At 38.9% G+C, this 24,342-nt stretch overlaps 1 pseudogene; it reads left to right on the forward strand.

Annotated features, from left to right (window-relative positions):
- The first annotated feature begins 1,544 nt into the window (after positions 1-1,544).
- LOC132481758 (large ribosomal subunit protein eL31-like) lies at positions 1,545-15,918 on the forward strand (annotated as a pseudogene).
- The last annotated feature ends 8,424 nt before the right edge of the window (positions 15,919-24,342 follow it).

A 24,342-nucleotide genomic window follows, 5' to 3' on the forward strand; every position in this document is an offset into this window, starting at 1 on the left:
TTGTGAATTTTTACAAATTCAAAACGTCTTGTTTTGTTGAGGAAGTTTGTTTCCTTTCTACTGGTACTCTGATTCTTCAACCAAGGTTGGGGGAGATTTTACATACTTAGTAAACTTTTCAGTTTTCAAAATTAAAATTTCCCACCTGCAGATCTGATAACGGTAGCTATGCACAGCTTTCCTCTCAAAAACACAAACTGGCTGTTTTGAGGGCTCTCACTGGAGCACTCAATCTTATACCCAATGTTGTCCAGCTGCTAGCTGAAACAGTGGATATAAATGCAGAATATTTCTTCATATTCCATAAAGTAATACCTATAACATTGATCACTGTCTCTATTTTAATGTTTCAATCACTTCCTTTTGAAATGTAGGTACAGGACCTTTTTTCTCTCTTGTAGAACAGAAATTTCCTTGTAAGAGTCGTTGAAAACAGTGTCCCTGTTTCTACTGTCTTGTCTTCATTGCATGGAAGCTCAGAACCAACTCTAGGAATAACTTTAAATGTCTCAGTGGGTTGAAGAGTTAATGGGATATAAGGAAGTGAAGCGATTCAATGTAAATAACACCATCATGAAGTCTGGCTATGAAAGGAAGGAAAGAATACAGTGACTGAAAGGGAACGAATTGTCAAGAAAGGGTTTGGGGGGTTTGTTGAGTTTATAAGATGGAGCATAGGAGATCAGAGAAATATTAGAAAATGTAATGCCTAAGAAGTCAGGAGTTACTGGCATCCAGAGTATGGGTGAAAAGCATAGTTTTAGCCACAAGAAGGTGTACCTTCCATTCAGACAGGCCAAAAGTTTTCATCCAACTAGGTGTGGTTGCAGACGCTGAAGAAGTTGGTTTCTATTTTCTCTTGTGAGATGCACAGCAGTAGGCAGAATTGTATACAAAGTGAGTGAAGAGATGGTGGAGCAGTAAGTCTGAGCAGAGGGGAGATGTACACAGATGCTGAAATGAATGGGAAAGAGTCAATGTGGACAGCCTAAGGATGGAAATCATGAATCTGTAGCAGCACCAAGCTAAGGGAATGAAAGTACCTCTTTGGGTACACGGAGGCCCAGATTTAAAGTTCCAATGACATACAGAGAAGATTGTTGGGCTTTTGCTTAATTAGTTTCTTTTACCTTGGTGAATACAGTGGAGCAAGATGATCAAGAACACCGGCAAGAGAGTGGAGGAAGTGATGGTTTATGGATAAGGAGCTCAATCACAAGAGGACTAGAAGGGGTTGTGGAACCAAAGGTCTCCATGAGAGCAAAGAAAAGGGGAGGCAGGAAAATGAAAGCAGAGGACTGGAAGAACTATATAGGGTGTAGTGAAAAGTTGAGATATGCAAATTTTTAAGATTTCAGAGGAGTAACAACTGTTAAGTGGGGACAGGTTATTTTCATGAGAGTAGGTACCTGAATGGGATGGAAATGAAGTTCAGTGAAGTACAGGAGGTCAAGATAGGAAGAGATCTACTTGTGTAGCTCTTCCTTGTTCATACAATGATGACAAGGTAGAAAATAATGTGTGAGCCAGGTGTGAAACTGTCAATGGATGATGGCATGGACAATGAGTCCAAGGACAGCAACAAGAAAAGCATCAGGTGAGGCAGTTAGATGACATGAGCTCCAGAGGAAAAGGCACAGAAGAATGCAAAAGCCCAGCAATGAAGATCAGAATCTCCACTTAGGAAGCCCATCTCAACACCCAATGCTGAGTGAGTAGGTAGTTAGAGAAGATGCATCCACTAGGGAGAGTTGCAGGAAAAGCAATAGCTCTGGAGGGCAAGATAGATGTGTCAAGCAAGTGCCATCAGTTGCCTACTATGGGGAGTAGAGATCCCAATACTTCTGCCCACTGCATCCTGATATTGGAGTTGTCAAGGCAAACAGTCCAGTCCAGCACTGGATGCAACAATGTCTTATTCACAAAGAGAAGAGACAGCAAGGTCAGCTTCAGTAGTGGGTGTCAGTCTCCCACGGCCAGCACATCCCTCCTGATTTGCAAGCACCCTTCTTGTGCCGAAGAAGGAAGATACAGTAGTGGGGATGGCTAAGGACCACACCATGCAGACACTTAAAACCAACAAAGGAGCACGCCTGAGTCTGAAAGAGAGGAAGATATGCCCCCACAAGGTGATAAGCCCATCACAAACTGTGAGGATGCTTTATCTCCTGGTAAGGAAAGTGCCACCCCCCACAAGGCCCATTCTTACGTGGCCAAAAGACCCCACGTGGGAGAATGCCTTTCCTAACAAGAAGAAACGTTCTTCCTCTTGAAGGAGATTGAGGACGCCATGAAATGGTGTTCGGAGGGCCAAGTGGGAAGGTTTAGACTGAATGGGAGTGATAAGAGCCAAGGGAGAAGACAGCGGTGTGGAAATGAGAACAGAGGAAAGGATGGAGCAGAGTGAAAGGGAGTATTTGGGAGCGTTGTCAAGATCCCCCAACAGTCATTCCCAGCACTCTTCTGATGAAAAAGTGATTCCAATACCTATGGGGAGAGTCAGCTGTGGCCTTGATTATGTTTCTGAGGCAGGTGACTTTGCCAGACTTTTTATTTTTATTCCCATTATTAAGCCTTACTTTTAATATGCCTTTAATGGTAAACCTTTTCAAGTTCTTTTTGGAAGTATGGTATAAATTTTTCTTTAAAAAAAAGAATAAACACTTGAGCAAAATAAAACTTTAGATAGCTTAAAACTGGGATTGTTTTATAACATGATTGAGTATTAATAATAAGAATAATAGCTGGCATTTAATGAGTCACACATTGGACTAAAGGCTTTACAACTATTGCCTTATTTACTTCTGACAGTGATAGATCATATTTTTATTTCTAGCTTTCAGAAAAGAGAACTAAGACATAAAGAAGTTATCTAACTTATGGTAAGCAGCGCCCAGGGCAAAACCTACTTAAGGGCACTGTGAGAACTTTACAAGGACAAAAAAGAACAGAATAGTAAAAAATTTCAAAGTGGAGTGGGTCATTTTGAGAACACTGGAGAAGGCGGCTGAAATAATAACAGCAAATTAGGTAAGTAGTTAAGAATTGGTAACTACTCTCAGGATACTTTAAAGAGTAATAATCATGGCAACTATTAAACTAACCATGAAAAGTTAGCTTTATGTGTATGTGTCTCCTTCCATAGAGCTCAAAGTCCTTGAAAAGGAATCTTTTCTCTGAAGCCCACACTATAGTGCTATGTATCCTGCAGATGTCTGTTTTGAGACTGGTGGTGTCTGCTTGCTTAACAGTCAGAAATGCAAAGCACAGAGAATTTATATTATTGCATCTATTTTGAGGCAGCAAAAATGAGGTCTTCTTACCCAATAGGCTATCTTGATAAAAGTGTTGTCTCAATGGACAAAGGCACAAATAGCCGCCATATTGCTGATTTAGAGGGTCTTCCCCTAACATCCTCCAAAGCTGTGTTTCTTCGTTTTCTTAACAAATACTTCCTTGCTTACTCCTCAGCTATTTCAAAGAACAATAAAAACTGAGAGTAGAACTTTTTTTCTTATATACTAGATGATATAAAACAGAAAAAATAGTTCCAGCAATGTGGTCTTCTCCCTACAGTTAATGGGTATGTTCTCTATAGGCGCTGAGTTGGGAGTTTCTAAGGAAAAAGAATGGCCTTCAAAGACAAAAATATCTGGGGCTTGAACCTCCATTGTGCAACCTTCTAAATCTTTAATCTTAGGGGAAATTTTCCTCAACTTTCTTGAGTCTTGGTTTCTTCATCTACGAAATGTGAGGCAAAAAGTACTTCGAAAGTTCTTGAAAGATACAGAGGGTCTGGAACAGAGGAGGCATCCATAAATGCGAGAGTGTCTGGCAACCTCCCTCCCTTCACAGTAAGGTAATAGCCTTTCTTCCATTTCCCAACTGGTTTTAAAATAAAAATTATTGTTCAAATTTGTTGCAAACATATCTTTTGTTTTTGTTTTGGCTTTGGTTTTGGTAGTGGTCTTGCCTACCTCCCTATCTCAAATTTATATTATATTATATATTGTAAGTATGTGACTACCCCAGAAACTTTGCAAATGTACTTTCTTTGTCTAATTCATTTAGAGCACTTTGACATGGATCATTCCTTGTACACAGTGGTATTAAATAATTATTGACAGCTTGACAGCATATATTTACTTTAACCCATCATTCTTTTTCTACTGGCAAATAATTACAAGATTTCTTCCAAGGAGTAGCCTACATTTTGTAGCTTAAATGTCAAAAAGGCAAGACTTGTCAGCTAAGGAGCAAGGATGATGTATTCTACAGTAAAACTGGTGCAACATCAAGGCTCAGGCTGGACACTGTGGATTCTGGATCCAGAAGTCTCAAGATTTTCAGTTTCAGTAAATGCTGTTATTCATTCTAAGAGTCCCCATCACTCAATTTTTACGTGCAGTCTGGATAGCTGAAACACGCCTGGAACATTCACTAATATTTAGCACACTGGGAAGGGTTTCTCCAACAATTTGAGATTCATTCATTCACACATGACGATATGTTCCCTGGTTTCCTAGGAAAGGTCATGTACCTCCTGAAGAGCAAAAATTCCATCAAGTCTGCATCCCCCAAACTTAAAAACATTAAATGTGCTCATTTATGAAGAAATCCCTTTTAAAGTTAAACGTTTTACTTCTGTTTATTGTTGGTTTAATAAACATCAAGAACCATGACAACGTAGGATGCATCAATACATCGCCCCAGATCTATTCTTCCCTTCCACTGATCTCCATCCCTCCATCTACAGGGGTCAAGAGGGAGGGCAGAACTTCCATGCTTCTAGAAATTTCCCCCATCCCTCCTCCTCCTTCCTAATCTCTCCATCATTCTTTATTTCAAGATCATTAACTAATCCCATATACCCTCTACTTCTGTTTCTGTCCGTTAACAACCCAGATCTCTTGGTTTATACTCAATGCTCTGAACCCTTTCCACTATGCCCTCTAAAGATAGTTTCAAACTTTTTTTGTGACAGGACCCTGTAAACTCTTAAACGTAATTGAGGACCTCCAAAGAGCTTTGGTTTATGTGGGTTACATTTACTAATATTTGATGTATTCAAAATTAAAGGAAATTTTAAAAATATTAATTTATTTTAAAATAATAAGTCCATTATATGTTAACAAATATTACATATTTTTTATCAAGAAAAAAATTAGTGAGAAGAGCGGCATTATTTTACATTTTTGCAAATCTCTTTACTGCCTGGTTTAATAGAAGACAGCTGGATTCTTATATCTGCTCCTGCATTTAATCTGTTGTGACATGCTATTTTAGTTGAAATATATGAAGAAAATACAGCCTCACCCAGATATGTGGTTAGAAAAAAGAGGATTATTTTGAGAATCTTTTTATATAACCGTGGATATTATTCTTTAACACTATATCAAAACTCAACAAATGGTAGTTTCTTAGCAGTTAGTTGCCACGTGAAACCAAAAACCGTACTACTAAACTTATTTTTACTGTTACATTAAAATCCATTTTAGTCTATCTTGAACTTTGAATGGATATTTTACCCACACATGATTCTATAATATCATGTATCACTCATTTGGAAAACATTGTGTCACTGACTTATGCAGATTTTCCAAATGTTGACACATTTTATTATACAATAGTTAAAAATTACATTTGTTAGTATCACCACTAAACTCATCTGAAGAGTCTTTAAGTGTTGGGAAACTATCACCTTAGTGGATAAAAGTTTTCCGAAAATCAAAATCATACTCGAAAGCTCAAATTTTATCATTGGCAACAAATATTGTCAGTCATTTTCCTTGAAGTAACATGTTCAGTTCATCCACTTATGAGAAATGGCCAAATACCCAAGTCTGGGTAGCCATCATTTTTTCTGTCAGTCTTTCTTTCAAGTAAGAACAGTCTTCAGGGAAAAAAAGCTGTTGGTTCAGCTGTCAGCTCAACCGATTGCACCCATGATTTTCTTCAAGCCAACCACTGTACCTCGGTATGTAGAAAAAGTGTTTTATGCATTTTTCCCATTTAATCACAGTATAATGAATACGTATGCAATCAAAGGTTGAGACTGAATACACTGCTGTTCTAGAACTCATGATCAATCATCAGCAAAACCCCCTGGATGTTATCTGTACTATAAAAGGGGTGTAAAGGTTGAACAAAGGGAGCTGGAATTGTTACAACATATTGACATGATCCTATAATCTCTTTATAAACCTTTCTGTAAACTTCAAAAATGAGCTTTGTCATCTGGTACTTACACTTTATCCTTGTACCAATTAGGATGTCTTTGACTGCAGGTAAAAATAAACCTTACTCAAAATGATTTAGATAATCAGGAAAAGTTGTTATCTCTCAAACTGAGAAATTTCAAGGCAGGGTATCTTTAGGGTTGGTTAATTCAGGGCTCATGGTCCCAAGATGCGTCTAACATTTCCAAGTGACTCATGAATATGTGACAGGTCCAGTATAGACCATTTTTTTAAAAGTCTTTATTGAATTTGCTACAATATTGTTTCTGGTTTATGTTTTGGTTCTTTGGCCAGGAGGCCTGTGGGATCTTAGCTCCCCGACCAGGAATTGAACCTGCACCCCCTGCATTGGAAGGCGAAGTCTTAACCACTGGACCACCAGGGAAGTCCCGAGGTCCAGTGTATAATACAATGCTGCCCTTTCCTATGAGTCTTTTTATAAGAAGGAAGAAACCTTTCCAAGAGCCCCTCTAGCAGACCTCATCTCTCATTTCATACCACCTTGCACCGCGCGTCCACACCTACGCCAAATAGCAGATACAAGGAATGGGATCTCCATAAATAGCTAAGATTAATCCAAACTTTAAAAAAAGAATGCCTATACATGTATAACTGAGTCACTTTGCCATACAGCAGATTGGCAAACCATTGTAAGTCAACTATACTTCAATCAAAAAAATATATATGCAAAATGAACCACCAAAACTTAAATAAGAATGCTTCTCTTCTGAATGCCTAAGACTGCTTGAGCCAGCTCACAAATTGGGAGGAGGAGTCATGAGCAACGAACACAGGGGCGCCTCAGTGTGTTTTTCTATTTGACTAAGACTGATTCCTCCTGAAAAAGAAATGTGATTGATCTTGAAGATTAATGTTGAATGGTACAACACAATGTATTAAATAATTTATTGAAATAAAACTAACTTAAAAGGCAAAAAAAAAAAAGATTAATCTAAATTTACCCTTGAGCTTTAGGTAAGGCAACCTTCCCTAAGGGATGAATACCTGAATAAAATCAGGTTTCATTCAAGAAAGGAGAAAATGGGGAGGGGGTTTGGGGGTAAATGCCAACCTTGCCCGGCCCACAGCCTCACTGCTCTCGCCCTCACACATTAAAGGTTGCTGACGGCAAACCCCTGTGACTCCTGACTTGAGGGCTTTTTACTGGACATGGAGCTATAAACCACGCAGAGGGCAGGCCAGATGTGCCATAGAATTAGTGGCCCAGGAGTAGCCCTCAACCAATGATCCACGGGGAGTTGTTGGATAAATATCCAGCTTCCTGGGCACCCATTTGAGATAACTTTGAGATGCACTGTACATTTCCCAGAATTAACCAGTGGAATAAGCCACGGTGGGAACCACTTAACATACTGCACTTTTTTTGGCTGCCCTCCTTGCCCTCTGTCATTTCTTCTCTTCCCTTACCAGTGTTTCATGTTACCGTCTTCCAAATGAACTATTTGCAATAGCATTCTTATCTCAGGATCCGCTTCTGGGGGAACCCAAACCAGAAAAACAGTCCTTCCCTCAAAAAAATCCACTACAATCAGAAACTCAGAAGCCCTTTTTCAATTCTTTGTTCTCAGAGCCTTTATTAACACCTTTCTCCTATAAGAGTTCCTGCTTTCTGCCAAACGCTGAAAAAATGAATAAAGAAATACTTACTCTTATTTAAGCATGCACACAAAATATTTTTATTAAGTACATAAAATTAATCATGTTGCCTACTATACCCAGGTGCCTTCTCAGGAACGACCTCCCCCCAGCCTCCGCTCAAAGGGCAGCCATTTGTAGCCACACTTTGACCCAAGTATAACCAATCCTTTGGCTGGCAGTGCCCACATGGTATGAAAAGATAAAGACAATCCAGTTTCCTCTCTTGAAAATTTAAATTAGGAAATACCAATACCAAGAGAATGAGGAATTTCACTGTGTGAAGATGAGCTGGAGTTATGAACGGTTTGTCAGAGCCATAAGGCAGTAAATAGAAATTATTATGAACCGGAAACTATGAGAAAAGCAAAATTATGATGGGTGAAGAAATGATACACAAAGAAAAGGAAAACAGTAAGCAGATAGCATCAGTTCCAAAAGAAGTAGGCAGACTAGGAATACTCGAGTTTTATTAATAGGGTAGCTATGGAATGGAGGAGGCTCATGAAACTCTTTCAAGAGTTGTTTCTGCTCCTACCTCTCCTTCCAAAAACAATCTCCATGAGGCTTGGCACTGTTACAGCTACTGAACTGAATTTTCATGAGATTCTGTCTCCTTATTGGCCATGTCTGTCCTGATACCAGTTCCCTTTACAGGAAGAAGCTTGAGTTAATGTCTAACAACCAATATTATAATCAAAATGCTTTTTAAAAAAAGCAATCACAGAAAAAGCTGGATTGTTTTCAACATACAATGAGATGTTTAAAATGTGGTCCAAGATGCACAATAATGTGAATTTACTTAACTACTGAACTGTACATTTAAAAATGGTTAAGAAGGTAAATTTCTGTCATGTGCTTTTTAGCACCATTTTTTATATACCGCTATGAGATAATATAAAGAAAATAGGGAAAAAATGGGACTTGGTACACAGTTATAAAAGAATTTAAAATAAAGCATCTTGTCATGTGATACACACACATAATAGTGGTATTCTTCCAGAATAATAGAATGTTACCCCTGAGTTAAGAGTCAAAGAAAAATAACCTGGTATTCTACTCTTAACCCCACACCCAAATTGAGGATTTGAGAAGATTAAAAGTAGTTAGATAGAGGAATTTTGGAAAAATATATTGATTTGCTGTGATGGCTTTTCCCAAACCTAGGGAAAGAAGTATATTGAGACCACCTGAAAAGTTTCACCTATTTGTCTCACAGGTGCAGAAACAACCGGATAAGGGTCAGACTCCTCCGTAAGTAATGTTAGGGTCCATCACCTGGCTAGTGCACTGCTTTAAAACAGGAATAAAAGAAAGGTCACTTCATTGGGGGTCATGTGCATTCCTAGAATAACTTGGGAGAAACATGTAGTCTACACATGAGCACGTTAGTGTAGCTGCATCTCCTGTCTTGTCCAAGAGAGTCCACTGAAGGAACAAATAGAAGCTGAAAGTGCCAGCAGATGACTAGATGTTAAGGAAGGAGTTAGTAACCAGCCAGCCAAGGGCAATCAGAGATGCATTTGCCCTCTCAAAGGAAGTAAAAGTGAGAGTGAGAGACCCCCAGTGATGAGAGGAAGAGAGGCAAAGGGCCCCAGGGTCTCTGAAGAACCCATAAAGGTGCCCCTAAAAGACTCAGCCTTAAACACCTGCCAGATCTACAGAGTACGGATGCTACATCACCAAACAATGGCAGGCAAGCAAGAATATTCTTGTCCTCTTTACCCTCTGCCTCTTCTAGCTCTAAACCTAGAGGGGGGTCTGAAATTTCTTTGGAGGAAGAGGGATTAACACGAAAGAGAAAAAGAAAAAACAAACCAACCAGAGTCCCCACCCACCCACCCACTGGCAACCAGCCTGCAGCAAGCAAAGCAGAAGAAAAGAGAAGATTTACCTTCCAATGGAATGTAATATTTTGACAGGACAATTACCGACGATAGGTTGTTTTATTACCTAAAAGTGGACACCAAAATCACGGGACTTGGGCTTCCCTGGTGGCACAGTGGTTAAGAATCCGCCTGCCAATGCAGGGGACACGGGTTCGAGTCCTGGTCCAGGAAGATCTCACATGACGCGGAGCAACTAAGCCCATGCGCCACCACTACTGAGCCTGCGCTCTAGAGCCCGCGAGCCACAACTACTGAGCCTGCGCTCTAGAGCCCATGAGCCGCAACTGCTGAAGCCTGTGCGCCTAGAGCCTGTGCTCCACAACGAGAAGTCTGCGCACCACAATAAAGAGTAGCCTCTGCTCACCACAACTAGAGAAAGCCCGCACGCAGCAACGAAGACCCAACGCAGCCAAAAATAAATAAATAAATACATAAAATTAAAAAAAAAAAAATCACAGGACTTCCCTTAAATTTTATCAAAGGCTAACGAAACAACCAGCCCCACAGAAAAAAAGTTAAAGAGATACTGGGAGACAAAAATAAAGTTGCTTTATAATTACACCCCATGAACCCTGCTTATTCAATGGAAAGGTTACAGATATTTAATTATAGGGAACAGGCTGGATAAAAGTAAAAAAGGTTCAATCTGATCATATAAACCTTACATTTTAAAAATAACCAAGGAGGGGCTTCCCTGGTGGCGCAGTGGTTGGGAGTCCGCCTGCCGATGCGGGGGGCACGGGTTCGTGCTCTGGTCTGGGAGGATCCCACATGCCGCGGAGCGGCTGGGCCCGTGGGCCATGGCTGCTGGGCCTGCGGGTCCGGAGCCTGTGCTCCATAGCGGGAGAGGCCACAGCGGTGAGGGGCCCGCATACCGCAAAAAAATAATAATAAAAATATTTTCTAAATAAAAAAATAAAAATAACCAAGGAAAATACCACAAACTTTTATTTGAATAGGGACAATATTTTTGAGTACAAGCAAAGGTACAAGCAAAATAAAACAAAGTATGACAATGTATCTTGAGTTGATATCTAAATAGTTCAAGCAACTGGAGAGCATTAGAACATCACACATTTTTCTATGCAGAAAATGTTGTAAATTTCTATTTTCCAAATTGCAGACCTATTACTTTGCAATATATACCGTCAAAATTGAAGGCCTAGGCCATTCTCTTCTCAATACTCCTTAAGTTTGGGTATCTCTTTCTAACAGGTATAATGAAGCAGATACAGATTTTAAGCATAACAATAAAAATATTAATAAGAATAGTTATAATTTATTGAGCATTCACTCCGCATCATGCTTGGTGCTGTAAGACTGACATAATCATCTTATCTGACCTTCAAAGTGCTATTGTAGGCAGGTAATTGCTATTGTTATTGCCATTCCTGCAGATAAAGACATTGAGGCAGAGAAAAGTGAGGTAATTTGTCCAAGACCACGGAATTCGTAACTGCCAGAACCAAACCCAGGACCTTCACTGCTATAGTGTGTTTTACGTTGCTGAGAAAACATTCAGAGCAATGAGAGGTGTTTTAGAGTACTGATCAGTCACCAGGCTTTGATTTTTGACCTTGCAGGGGTCCCAGGCTCCTTTAACACCTATGCCATTGGGACACTCGCAGTGGGTATGTTTTCTCCTGACAGACAAAAATCCCAGTTTCACATGGGCCTGCCAGTGAACTAACCTGAGTGCTTAATCCTCTCAGCTCCCAGCTACGTCCCTTTAATAAGTCCTAAAATGATTAAAATAAATCCTCTTTACCACTCCCATCAGCAACAAAATTATTAACAACTGAATATGATTTCCGTATGTTCCCGGTTTGCCTGGAGACAGAATTCAGGAATCTATTAAAATTACTTCTGGCCATCAAGCAGAAAAACAAACATGCTTTCTATAATTCCTTCTTAATAGTACTGGACCAATTTACCAAGCACCATGACCTGCAAACAACTACACAGTTCCCCCCAGTGACAGCATGCTGGCACTATTCATTCTGCTTTAAAAATAAATAAATAAAAAATAAAAAGCATCTTCCTCATTACAACCTTGATGTTTTCTACATTGGTAGATTCTAATATTTTGTTTGTAAATGATCCCTCATACCTGTGAAAACTGTGAGGCTTGTGCTACTTCTATAAATAAATAATATATTCTTCTTTATAGCAAGGAAATAACATACCAAAACCATATAATCATTCCTATATACATATTATCTTCAGAATACATTTTTGCTTCAACTGAGATTTTTGTCAGAAAATCCAATTGGGTGATGTGATTGGCTGTATCCTAATACACTGAGGGTCACAGGGAGAAGCTTTCACTTCTCCCCTTGCTTCTGGGTTCCAGGGTGCCCCTGACAGAGGTCACAGCCTGCCCTCTTTCCCCATGTTTCTCAGTCCTGTGTTTTTTTTCCTTATCATCATCCTTCCCTGCTTCTCTTCATTTTCGTGTCCTCATTAACTTCACTGTCCTCATCAGATGACTCAGAGTGATTACAGAGGGATGACTGGTAAATGAACTGCATTAGCAATCAGTTTACTTGAGGCTGACCCTGCCCCCTTATAGGTGTGAATTAGGGAATTAGAGAGTCAAGGTAATGGAGGTTGGGGGGGACAGTGAGAGCGAGAAGGAGAGAAAAGGGAGGGAGGGAGGGGGAGGGAATGTGACATCGCAGATATTTGTAGCAATGCACTTAGAAGAGATGTTATATGATAAATGTGTTATGTTATGCCATTCTTACCGTGATAATAGATCTTTGGGAAAATATATATATATACACACACATACATATATATATATACACACACATATATACACACACACACACACACACACACACACATATATATATATATATATATATATATATAAAATGCTTTAGACGAAAGCCTAGAAGAGTTTTAGGAAGAGAATCTGGAGTTTCTCCTTGATTCTTCTACTCATAATTTTTTTCCTCAAATAATTCCATCTCAGTTGGTACAGGGTGGAGGGTGGAGAATGGGAAAAAAAAAACATATCTGGCCTTTATTTAATGTGGGTGTAGTTTTGAAATTCAGGCTGTCTGTCCAATAGGATTGGATTACCTACCAAATGTGTTGGAGTATCTAAAACGCTTCTTTAAATCCCTGAGGCACTTCTGGCTTGCCAACCGTATGTTGAACCACAAATATTTACATCAATGTGATTCAGAAAAAAAATGACTTGAAACAGAGATTTTTCCCTACAGATAAAGTGGACTAAAGATTCTTGCACCAGGTTGGTGAAAGGTGTGTGTTATGGACTGATCTGTGTCCTCCGAAATTCATATGCTGAAGTCCTAACCCCCAGTTAGGACCTCAGAATGTGACAGGATTTGGAGACAGAGCCTTGAAAGAGGTGATTAAGGTAAAATGATACGGCTAATATGATTGGTGTCCTTATAAGAAGAAATTAGGACACAGACAAGCACCGAGGAACACCAAGTGAAGACTCAGTGAGAAGACAGCCATCTACAGACCAAGGAGAGAGGCCTCAGCAGAAATGAACCCTACCAGTATCTTGATCTGCAACTTCTAGCCTCCAGAACTGTGGGAAAACACATTTCTGTTGTTTAAGCCACCCAGACTGTGATACTTTGATATGGCAGCCTGAACCGACTAGCACAGTGTGCCATACAGATCCCAATCTTCATCCAAGTTCCCAAAGATCAAAAGTCAGAGATTGGAATTGTTTAACCATGGATATGGTAAGGAAATGAAGGGAACTCTGAAATTATGATAGGTAAATGGGGCAAAAGGGTAAATTAAGGCAAAAATACCATGTTTTACTATTCCTTACCAACTTTCAAAATGGGCTGTGACTTACAGGTTGGGGCCAACAATATTACGAACATTAGAGACCTAGAAAGACAGAAAGGATAGCCTTTTTGTAATTTTCATGCATTTTTCTACAACACAGAACATGAATTCTGGGATTCCTTTGGGATTTGGGGACAGGAAGGATAGACAAAACAAGGAGATGTCCATAGGAAAATAAAACTGCCTGGTCTTATGCCATGGCCTTCCCGTTTCATATTGAATAGATGCCTTCATAAAGAGCAAATGTACTGGGAATTCCCTGGCGGTCCAGTGGTTAGGACTCCAGGCTTTCACTGCTGAGGGCCCGAGTTCAATCCCTGGTTGGGGAACTAAGATCCCACGAGTCACGTGGCCAAAAATAAACACATAAACATAAAGGTATTTAAATAAAATTTTTAAAAAAGAGCAAATGTAATGCTTCATAAGCCACTGAAAACTGAGAGGAAGTAAGGAACAAAAGTCTCATCAAAATATGTGCCTTTTAGTCAAAGAAAGCATAATGCATTATCTCCCAAATTACATGAGGATGTTTCAAAGTTCAGTTAGAACTTTTCCATTTGGATACAGGAATCTTAATATACTTAAGAATCAGCCTGAGCTTCCCTGGTGGCGCAGTGGTTGAGAGTCCGCCTGCCGATGCAGGGGACACGGTTTTGTGCCCCAGTCCAAGAAGATCCCACATGCCGCGGAGCGGCTGGGCCCGTGAGCCATGGCCACTGAGCCTGCGCGTCCGGAGCCTGTGCTCCGCAACAGGAGAGGCCGCAACAGTGAGAGGCCCGCGTACCGCAAAAAAAAAAAAAAAAAAAAAAAAAGAATCAGCTTTACCCATTACAACCACCGTCGTTTTTTACTACTTATATTAACACATTTTACTGAATTAGCTGTACTTTTGACTTGACAATGTGTTTCACTACAGAAGTCAAAGGCCCATGTGTATGTGTGATTGCACCTGTTGAAGTGAAAAAGACACCCACAGGAGTTTAGACGTTGTGCAAAATAAAAATGAAGTATTTGGAGGAATGTATAACTGTCTCTAAATGAAATTTTAGGAATTTTCAACAGGGAACAAAGACAAAATAGCTATCCTAAACAGTGTTTTCTTGAAGTTTTCTTTTCCTTTTCACTTTTTTTCTCCAGGCAGCTTATCTCTATTTTAAGCTCTTGGCCTCCATTGATCTTTACAGATTCTTAACCTTCTGTAACCACACTTTATTCTCTAGAGGGAGATTTATCTACAGGCCTCATTTCTATGATTCTGCTGTTATTAGCTTAGTAAGTATTCTCTTTCACACTCGCTGCAAAGTGGTTTTCTAACAGCACAAAAAAATAAATGAATAAATTAAAAATGTGACTTCATTTGCTGCACACAAGATCTGTACTTAAAAATAAGAAGCAGTTTTTCTTTTATATGCTAGTAAGAAATTTGCAAATCCATCAGGTCAAAATAACCAGCACATGCAAAATGCCTGTTACTTACCACCAATTTTATTTTTAAGAGATATTTGAATATTTGGAAGAATTGTCAGTCTGTACATTTTCCTTTGATTACAGAGGAGACAGCCTGCCATTACATCAGAAACAGTTAATATTACAACACTAGGCAGCTCAGAAACATACAACTCCTTCTACTTTGCAACCTGTATTTTTTTGAAAAAGGTCTAGGCCGTGTAGTTTATGCCAACTTCTTTAAGAAGGTGTTGTATGCTTAAAGCCTACCTTTCATTAGAATCATAGATTAAGATCTTAGCAATTATAACATTTCTTTTTCGCTAGGAAATGTTTCTTATGTGACTTCTACAAATACATTACTTAGGTTTTTACTGGTATCTAATATATGCATATGTGCTCACCACTGTTGCAGGACATGCAGGAAATATGAAAAACACCTAAGCACTTCCAACCTGGGTCCAGCAGAACAGCTCTTGCAAAGAAGAGGGGCGAGAAGCAGAAGGACCATCCTGCCATCAATGAGGTAGCTACCACAGAATACACTATCAACATTCACAAGTGCATCCAGGGAGTGGGCTTCAAGAAGCTTGCCCCTTGGGCACTCAAAAGGATCCAGAAATTTGTCATGAAGGAGGTGGGAACTTCAGATGTACACAATGACACCAGGCTTAGTAAAGCTACCTGGGCCAAAGGAATAAGCAATGTCCCACACTGTATCCATGTGCAATTGTCCAGGAGAGTTAATGAGGATGAAGATTCACCAAATAAACTCTACATGTTGGTTAGATATGTACCTGTCACTACTTTCAAAAATCTGCAGACAAAATGTGGATGAGAACTAACCACTAACTGTCAAATAACATTATAAAACCTCAAAAACACACACACACACACACACACATAAGATATGGTTTCCATATTAAGTTGCTTAAAATTTAACTTAAGAGAAGATTAAGAAACATAAACAACCCAAGACTAAATTCAACTAAATCCTAAGGATGAGTTCTGAAGAGAGAAACTTGAGTGAGAATGGAAATAGACAATGAAAAGCTCAGAAAGGAGGTTAATGTAATCTAACCTTTGGATCAACTGACCAATTGCTTTCTCTCAGAGAACATTATAATTGACATTTTGTAAATTCATCAACTGTCATTCTCATCCATAATTCCATTATTGACACTTCACTGGAAATAGTTGGAAAAATTAATTTATTGAGCACATACTATGTGCCAAGAATTATGTACACTCTTTTACACAGATTTTCTCATTTAGTCCTCAAAATAACTCTACAAGTTATGTTATATTGCCATCTCATAAATTAAAAAATTTTTTTAAACTGCTAGTTAAACCAGTTTAGGTCCCCACTAAAAGGAACCAGGATTCTTGGAAGAAATGGTTGATCCAGAGTTGGGGAAGGTAAAGTACAAAGTATACCTGGAATATTTTGTGGGGCAAGAAAGTAAGGAAGCAAGACAACAGAAACATGAAGAACTACAATCCTGCAGCCTGTGGAACGAAAACCACATTCACAGAAAGACAGACAAAATGAAAAGGCAGAGGACGGTGTACCAGATGAAGGAACAAGATAAAACGCCACAAAAACAACTAAATGAAGTGGAGATAGGCAACCTTCCAGAAAAAGAATTCAGAATAATGATAGTGAACATGATCCCGGACCTTGGAAAAAGAATGGAGGCAAAGATCGAGAACATGAAAGAAATGTTTAACAAAGACCTAGAAGAATTAAAGAGCAAACAAACAGAGATGAAGAATACAATAACCGAAATGAAAAATACACTACAAGGAAACAATAGCAGAATAACTGAGGCAGAAGAACGGATAAGTGACCTGGAAGACAGAATGGTGGAATTCACTGCTGCAGAACAGAATAAAGAAAAAAGAATGAAAAGAAATGAAGACAGCCTAAGAGACCTTTGGGACAATATTAAACACAACAACATTCGCATTATAGGGGTCCCAGAAGGAGAAGAGAGAGAGAAAGGACCCGAGAAAATATTTGAAGAGATTATAGTCGAAAACTTCCCTAACACAGGAAACGAAATACCCACCCAAGCCCAGAAAGCACAGAAAGTCCCAGGCAGGATAAACCCAAGGAGAAACACACTGAGACACATAGTAATCAAATGGACAAAAATTAAAGACAAAGAAAAAATTACTGAAAGCAACAAGGGAAAAACAACAAATAATATACAAGGGAACTCCCACAAGGTTAACAGCTGATTTCTCAGCAGAAACTCTACAAGCCAGAAGGGAGTGGCATGATATATTTAAAGTGATGAAAGGGAAGAACCTAAAACCAAGATTACTCTACCCAGCAAATATCTCAGATTCAATGAAGAAATCAAAAGCTTTACAGACAAGCAAAAGCTAAGAGAATTCAGCACCACCAAACCAGCTCTACAATAAATGCTAAAGGAACTTATCTAAGTAGGAAACACAAGAGAAGAAAAGGACCTATAAAAACAAACCCATAACAATTAATAAAATGGTAATAGGAACATATATATTGATAATCACCTTAAATGTGAATGGATTAAATGCTACAATCAAAAGACACAGGCTTCCTGAATGGATACAAAAACAAGACCCATATATATGCTGTCTACAAGAGACCCACTGCAGACCTAGGGACACATACAGACTGAAAGTGAGGAGATGGAAAAAGATATTCCATGCAAATGGAAATCAAAAGAAAGCTGGAGTAGCAATACTTGCATTAGATAAAATAGACTTTAAAATAAAGACTGTTATAAGAGACAAGGAAGAACACTACATAATGATCAAGGGATCAATCCAAGAAGAAGATATAACAATTATAAATATATATGCACCCATAACAGGAACACCTCAATACATAAGGCAAATGCTAACAGCTATAAAAGAGGAAATCAACAGTAACAAAATAATAGTGGGGGACTTTATCACCTCACTTACACCAATGGACAGGTCATCCAGACAGAAAATTAATAAGGAAACACAAGCTTTAAATGACACAATAGACCAGATAGAGTTAATTGATATTTATAGGACATTCCACCCAAAAACAGCAGATTACACTTTATTCGCAAGTGCACACAGAACGTTCTCCAGGACAGATCACATCTTGGGTCACAAATCAAACCTCGGTAAATTTAAGAAAATTGAAATCATATCAAGCATCTTTTCTGACCACAACGCTATGAGATTAGAAATAAATTACAGGGGAAAGAAACGTAAAAAGCACAAACAAATGGAGGCTAAACAATACATTACTAAATAACCAAGAGATCACTGAAGAAATCAAAGAGGAAATCAAAAATTCCTAGAGACAAATGACAATGAAAACATGATGATCCAAAACCTATGGGATGCAGCAAAAGCAGTTCTAAGAGGGAAGTTTATAGCAATACAAGCCTACCTCAAGAAACAAGAAAAATCTCAAATATACAATCTAACCTTACATCTAAAGGAACTAGAGAAAGAAGAACAAACAAAACCCAAAGTTAGCAGAAGAAAAGAAGTCATAAAGATCAGAGCAGAAATAAATGAACTAAAAACAAAGAAAACAATAGGAAAGATCAATAAAACTAAAAGCTGGTTCTTTCAGAAGATAAACAAAATTGATAAACCATTAGCCAGACTCATCAAGAAAAAGAGGGAGAGGACTCAAATCAATAAAATTAGAAATGAGAAAGGAGAAGTGACAACAGACACCAAAGAAATACAAAGCAACATAAGAGACTACTTACAAGCAACTCTATGTCAATAAAATGGACAACCTGGAAGAAACTGATAAATTCTTAGAAAGGTATAACCTTCCAAGACTGAACCAGGAAGAAATAGGAAATATGAACAGTCCAATCACAAATAATAACTGAAACTGTGATGAAAAATGTTCCAACAAACAAAAGTCCAGGACCAGATGGCTTCACAGGTGAATTCTACCAAACATTTAGAGAAGAACTAACACCCATCCTTCTCAAACTCTTCGAAAAAATTGCAGAGGAAGGAACATTCCCAAACTCAATCTATGAGGCCACAATCACCCTGATACCAAAACCAGACAAAGATACCACAAAAAAAGAAAATTACAGACCAATATCACTGATGAATATAGATGCAAAAATCCTAGACAAAATACTAGCAAACAGAATCCAACAATACATTAAAAGGATCATACACCATGATCAAGTGGGATTTATCCCAGGGATGCAAGGATTCTTCAATATATAAATATCTAACAAATTGAAGAATTAAAACCATATGATTATCTCATAGATGCAGAAAAAGCTTTTGACAAAATTCAACACCCATTTATGATAAATACTCTCCAGAATGTGGGCAAAGAGGGACCTACCTGAACATAATAAAGGCCATATACGACAAACCCACAGCAAACATCATTCTCAATGGTGAAAAACTGAAAGCATTTCCTCTAAGATCAGAAACAAGACTAGGATGTCCACTCTCACCACTATTATTCAATATAGTTTTGGAAGTCCTAGCCACGGCAATCAGAGAAGAAATAAAAGGAATACAAATTGGAAAAGAAGAAGTAACACTGTCACTGTCTGTAGATGATATGATACTATACATAGAAAATCCTAAAGATGCCACCAGAAAACTACTAGAGCTAGTCAATGAATTTGGTAAAGTTGCAGGATACAAAATTAATGCACAGAAATCTCTTGCATTCCTATACACTAACAATGAAAGATCAGAAAGAAAATTAAGGAAACAATCCCATTCACCATTGCAACAAAAAGAATAGAATATCTAGGAATAAACCTACCTAAGGAGGTAAAAGACCTGTACTCAGAAAACTATGACACAGATGAAAGAAATCAAAGATGACACAAACAGATGGAGAGATTTATCATGTTTTTGGATTGGAAGAATGAATCTTGTGAAAATGACTATACTACCCAAAGCAATCTACAGATTCAATGCAATCCCTATCAAATTACCAATGGCATTTTTTTACAGAACTAGACCAAAAAATCTTAAAGTTTGTATGGAGACACAAAATACCCCAAATAGCAAAAGCAATCTTGAGGGAAAAAAACAGAGCTGGAGGAATCAGACTCCCTGACTTCAGACTATACTACAAAGCTATAGTAATCAAGACAATATGGTACTGGCACAAAAACAGAAATATAGATCAATGTAACAGGATAGAAAGCCCAGAGATAAACCCACGCACCAATGGTCTACTAATCTATGACAAAGGAGGCAAGGATATACAATGGAGAAAAGACAGTCTCTTCAATAAGTGGTGCTGGGAAAACTGGACAGCTACATGTAAAAGAATGAAATTTGAACACTCCCTAACACCATATACAAAAATAAACCCAAAATGGATTAAAGTCCTAAATGTAAGACCAGACAGTATAAAACTCTTAGAGGAAAACATAGGAAGAACTCTCTTTGACATAAATCACAGCAAGATCTTTTTCAACCTACCTCCCAGAGTAATGGAAATAAAAACAAAAATAAACAAATGGGACCTAATGAAACTTAAAAGCTTTTGCATAGCAAAGCAAACCATAAACAAGATGAAAAGACAACCCTCAGAATGGGAGAAAATATTTGCAAACAAATCAACGGACAAAGGATTAATCTCCAAAATATATACACAGCTCATGTAGCTCAATATTAAAAAAACAAACAACCCAATCAAAAAATGGGGGCTTCCCTGGTGGCTCAGTGTTTGAGAGTCCGCCTGCCAATGCAGGGGACATGGGTTCGTGCCCCGGTCCGGGAAGATCCCACATGCCGCAGAGCGGCTGGGCCCATGAGCCATGGCCACTGGGCCTGCGTGTCCAGAGCCTGTGCTCCGCAACAGGAGAGGCCACAACAGTGAGAGGCCCACGTAACGCAAAAAAAATATACACACTGGTATCAGGGCCCTGGCATAGAAATTTTTATCTAAATGATTTGGGTTGAGTCCCAAGCATCTGTATTTTGTAAAAGACCCCAAGTAATTGTAATGATTAGCTAGGTTTAAGAACCATTCTAAGACCTCAAGAAAATAGACATGCGTATGGGTGTGTATGCACACACACACAAAGTAACATCTCAGACAGTCTGTAGCAGCTTGGCCCCAGTAGAGAGAAATACCAAGCAGATGATAAAAGGAAGGACAAGTTAGTGAACTGACCCTCAACAAACAGTGTGGACCTGATTCAATGACCAGTGAAAGTCAGTGAGGTGCCAAGAGTCCATTTACATCATTGATTTAACAGCTCACTGAGCTGTATTTCTTTATTTGCTTGCAGTCCTTTTTCAGGATCAGGCAGGCCCCATAGAGAGGGGTCTAGCAACTTTGGATACGCCAACAACCTTAATTCACCTTCAAGGAACACCATTTAGGAGACATTGTAAAGTGTAGCTGCGATACATGGGGCCCAGCGATCCCAAGTCATCTACTTTGTCATAGAAGAAATGGGGTAGATATCAACAAAGGGAATTATTACATCACATCCTTCTTATTCCTCAATACTGAATGAAGTTATATCTGTTTCATCTGTTTGCAAAAGTGAAGCATCATGAAAATTAAAAAGTAATACCTTGGGGACTAGAGTTTTCTTCACAGAGGTGCTATCTAGTAGGATAGGAAGCCTTGTTGTCAGTAACATAGAAAGAGATCATTCTTGTAAGGAAAAAGTCTCACACTATTTCTTTCTTTTTTTTTTTTTTTTTTGCAGTACGTGGGCCTCTCACTGTTGTGGCCTCTCCCATTGCAGAAAACAGGCTCCAGACACGCAGGCTCAGCGGCCATGGCTCACGGGCCTAGCCGCTCCATGGCATGTGGGATCTTCCCGGACCGGGGCATGAACCCGTGTCCCCTGCATCAGCAGGCGGACTCTCAACCACTGCGCCACCAGGGAAGACCCTCACACTATTTCTTAATGATGTAGGTAAGTATTTGGATCGTGCCAAAAACAAAATCAAGTTATGAAAACTTTACTCAGCTTCATGGTATGAAGAAGACGGAAGAAAGGCCATAACAAGTATTTGATATGTCACTGCTCCCTGTCACTCCTGCTCATTACCATAAACCCCACCAGCCTCTGGTCACTTAATTCTTCCTACCAATTCCAATCTCATTTCCTTCAAGAAGCCACTCTGAGCACTGTGCTTTGTAAGTAACCTTGCTTTCCTCATTATCACTTCATGATTCATTTGGACTTGGTGTGACATTGTGCCATTACTTATCTTTTTATGGTACCTCTTCCCAGTATCTCAACTCTGCTCATCTTGAAGATAAAAGTTCTGTCTTGATGAGGCTGGTGCCAATGGCCGGCGTGGGAGGCGGCACCTCCAGAGAAAATGACCAAAGCAGGTGAATATACCAAAAAATATTCTGCTAAGAAACAACCTGGGAAGGACCAGCATTCCTGCTCTGACTCACCTGTAAAGCAGAAAAGCAAAGGAACTGGGCAAAATAATTCTTCGGTTAATAAACCAATTAAAAGTGAGTCTTCGAGGGCTTCCCTGGTGGCGCAGTGGTTGAGAGTCTGCCTGCAGATGCAGGGGACACAGGTTCGTGCCCCGGTCCGGGAGGATCCCACATGCCGCGGAGCGGCTGGGCCCATGAGCCATGGCCGCTGAGCCTGCGCGTCCGGAGCCTGTGCTCCGCAGCGGGAGAGGCCGCAACGGTGAGAGGCCCACGTACCACAAAAAAAAAAAAAAAAAAAGCAAGTCTTCGAAAAAATATATTTCCGTTAAGAAAGAGAGTAGAATAGTGACTGTTTCATCAAAGACAACTAAAAGTAAACTCAATCTACTAGAACATTTTGAAAGTGATACTCTTGGATCTGATTCTGAATTTCAAGAAAGCATCCATACTCTATCACGCCTAACATAGGTCTAAATCTTTTAAAATTATGTTTTTGCCTTCAAATTGTAATAAATTACTTATGTTTTTATTATAAAAAAAGTTCTGTCTTACGTTATCAATACTTTATATTTTTCTCATGGAGCCTGTATACAATACACACAGCACTTACTAGGTGTTCAATATACAGAAGTCGCTTGATTTGTTACTAAACTTCTTATCTATTTTGTGAAGAGTAAGTTTTCTCCCTAATCATTTGAAATATGTGTAACATTTCAAAAGTCCCAAGCAGATTAGAATTGCTATTAGTGAACTTCCGATTTCCAAGCACAGTGGGACCATTTAAAAACATGAGTTTAGACCAATACAACTTTTTAAATGTCAAATTAAATACTATTTTGGGCTTTTCTCTAAAGGCATTCGACCATTCCTTGCTTATCTTGAACATGATAAACTGTGCTCCCACCTCAAGGCTTTTGCCCTTGCTTTTCAATTCAGCTAGAACGTTCTGTCCTCTCAGCGATTCATACCTCCCTCTTACTTTTCATCCAGGTCTCAGCTTAAATATTATTTCCCTTCAGAAAGGGACTCCAAGACCACTCAATTTAAAACAGCTCAAACTCACGCTCTCTCACATTACCTTACTCCGTTTTCTTCATCACACTTAAATATCAGTACACATTTTCTTTCATTACAATGAAAATATCTCATGCATCTATTTGTTTATTACCTAGTTTCTGACATTCAAGTGCATGCTCTCTGGGGGTAAGGAACTTCTCTGTAATGTTCACCCCTCCGTTCCCAGTGCTCATAACGTGGTGCACAGCAAACACCTGATAAATATTTGCTACAGATACGGATTTTGAAGAGACCGAAAGTAGAAAAGCGAGCACTCCCTTACTCAGAAACGGGGTAAACATTTGAAACTTAAAATCAGTTCTCATTTACACGTCTACTTCCTACGGGACCCCTAAGTTCTTAGAAGAAAGAGACCTGAAACCAGTTACATGGAGTTGACAGAGGATAAAACTTGCTTGATAAAAGAAGTGGCGGCAATACAGGCTGTTAAGAAAAACTGGGCCCCTCCTCTCTCTTCTCAGGCATGTATCAAATGACTGCAGGTAATATTAAAATAATCATTATTTGTTGAAATGAAATCAATAAATATTTAAATTAGTCTACCTTGTCAATGATCATTTCTCTCATTTCTCCTTCTACGAATTGGTATAATTCGCTCATGTTTGACAACTCCCTGCCAAGAAAGATCAAGTTCATACATTAAATTAAAATGATCAAGAGTATTAATAATATTTATGTGCCTATGAGCAAGCAAGTAACATTTACAGTGCATTACTCAACCTTGAATTTAATGCCATCTTTAGCTTCAGTAACCTTGGGATTTTTTTTAATAAGCTCTACCATCCTG

Source organism: Mesoplodon densirostris, chromosome X (assembly GCF_025265405.1).
Source record: "Mesoplodon densirostris isolate mMesDen1 chromosome X, mMesDen1 primary haplotype, whole genome shotgun sequence".
NCBI classification, from domain to species: Eukaryota; Metazoa; Chordata; class Mammalia; order Artiodactyla; family Ziphiidae; genus Mesoplodon; species Mesoplodon densirostris.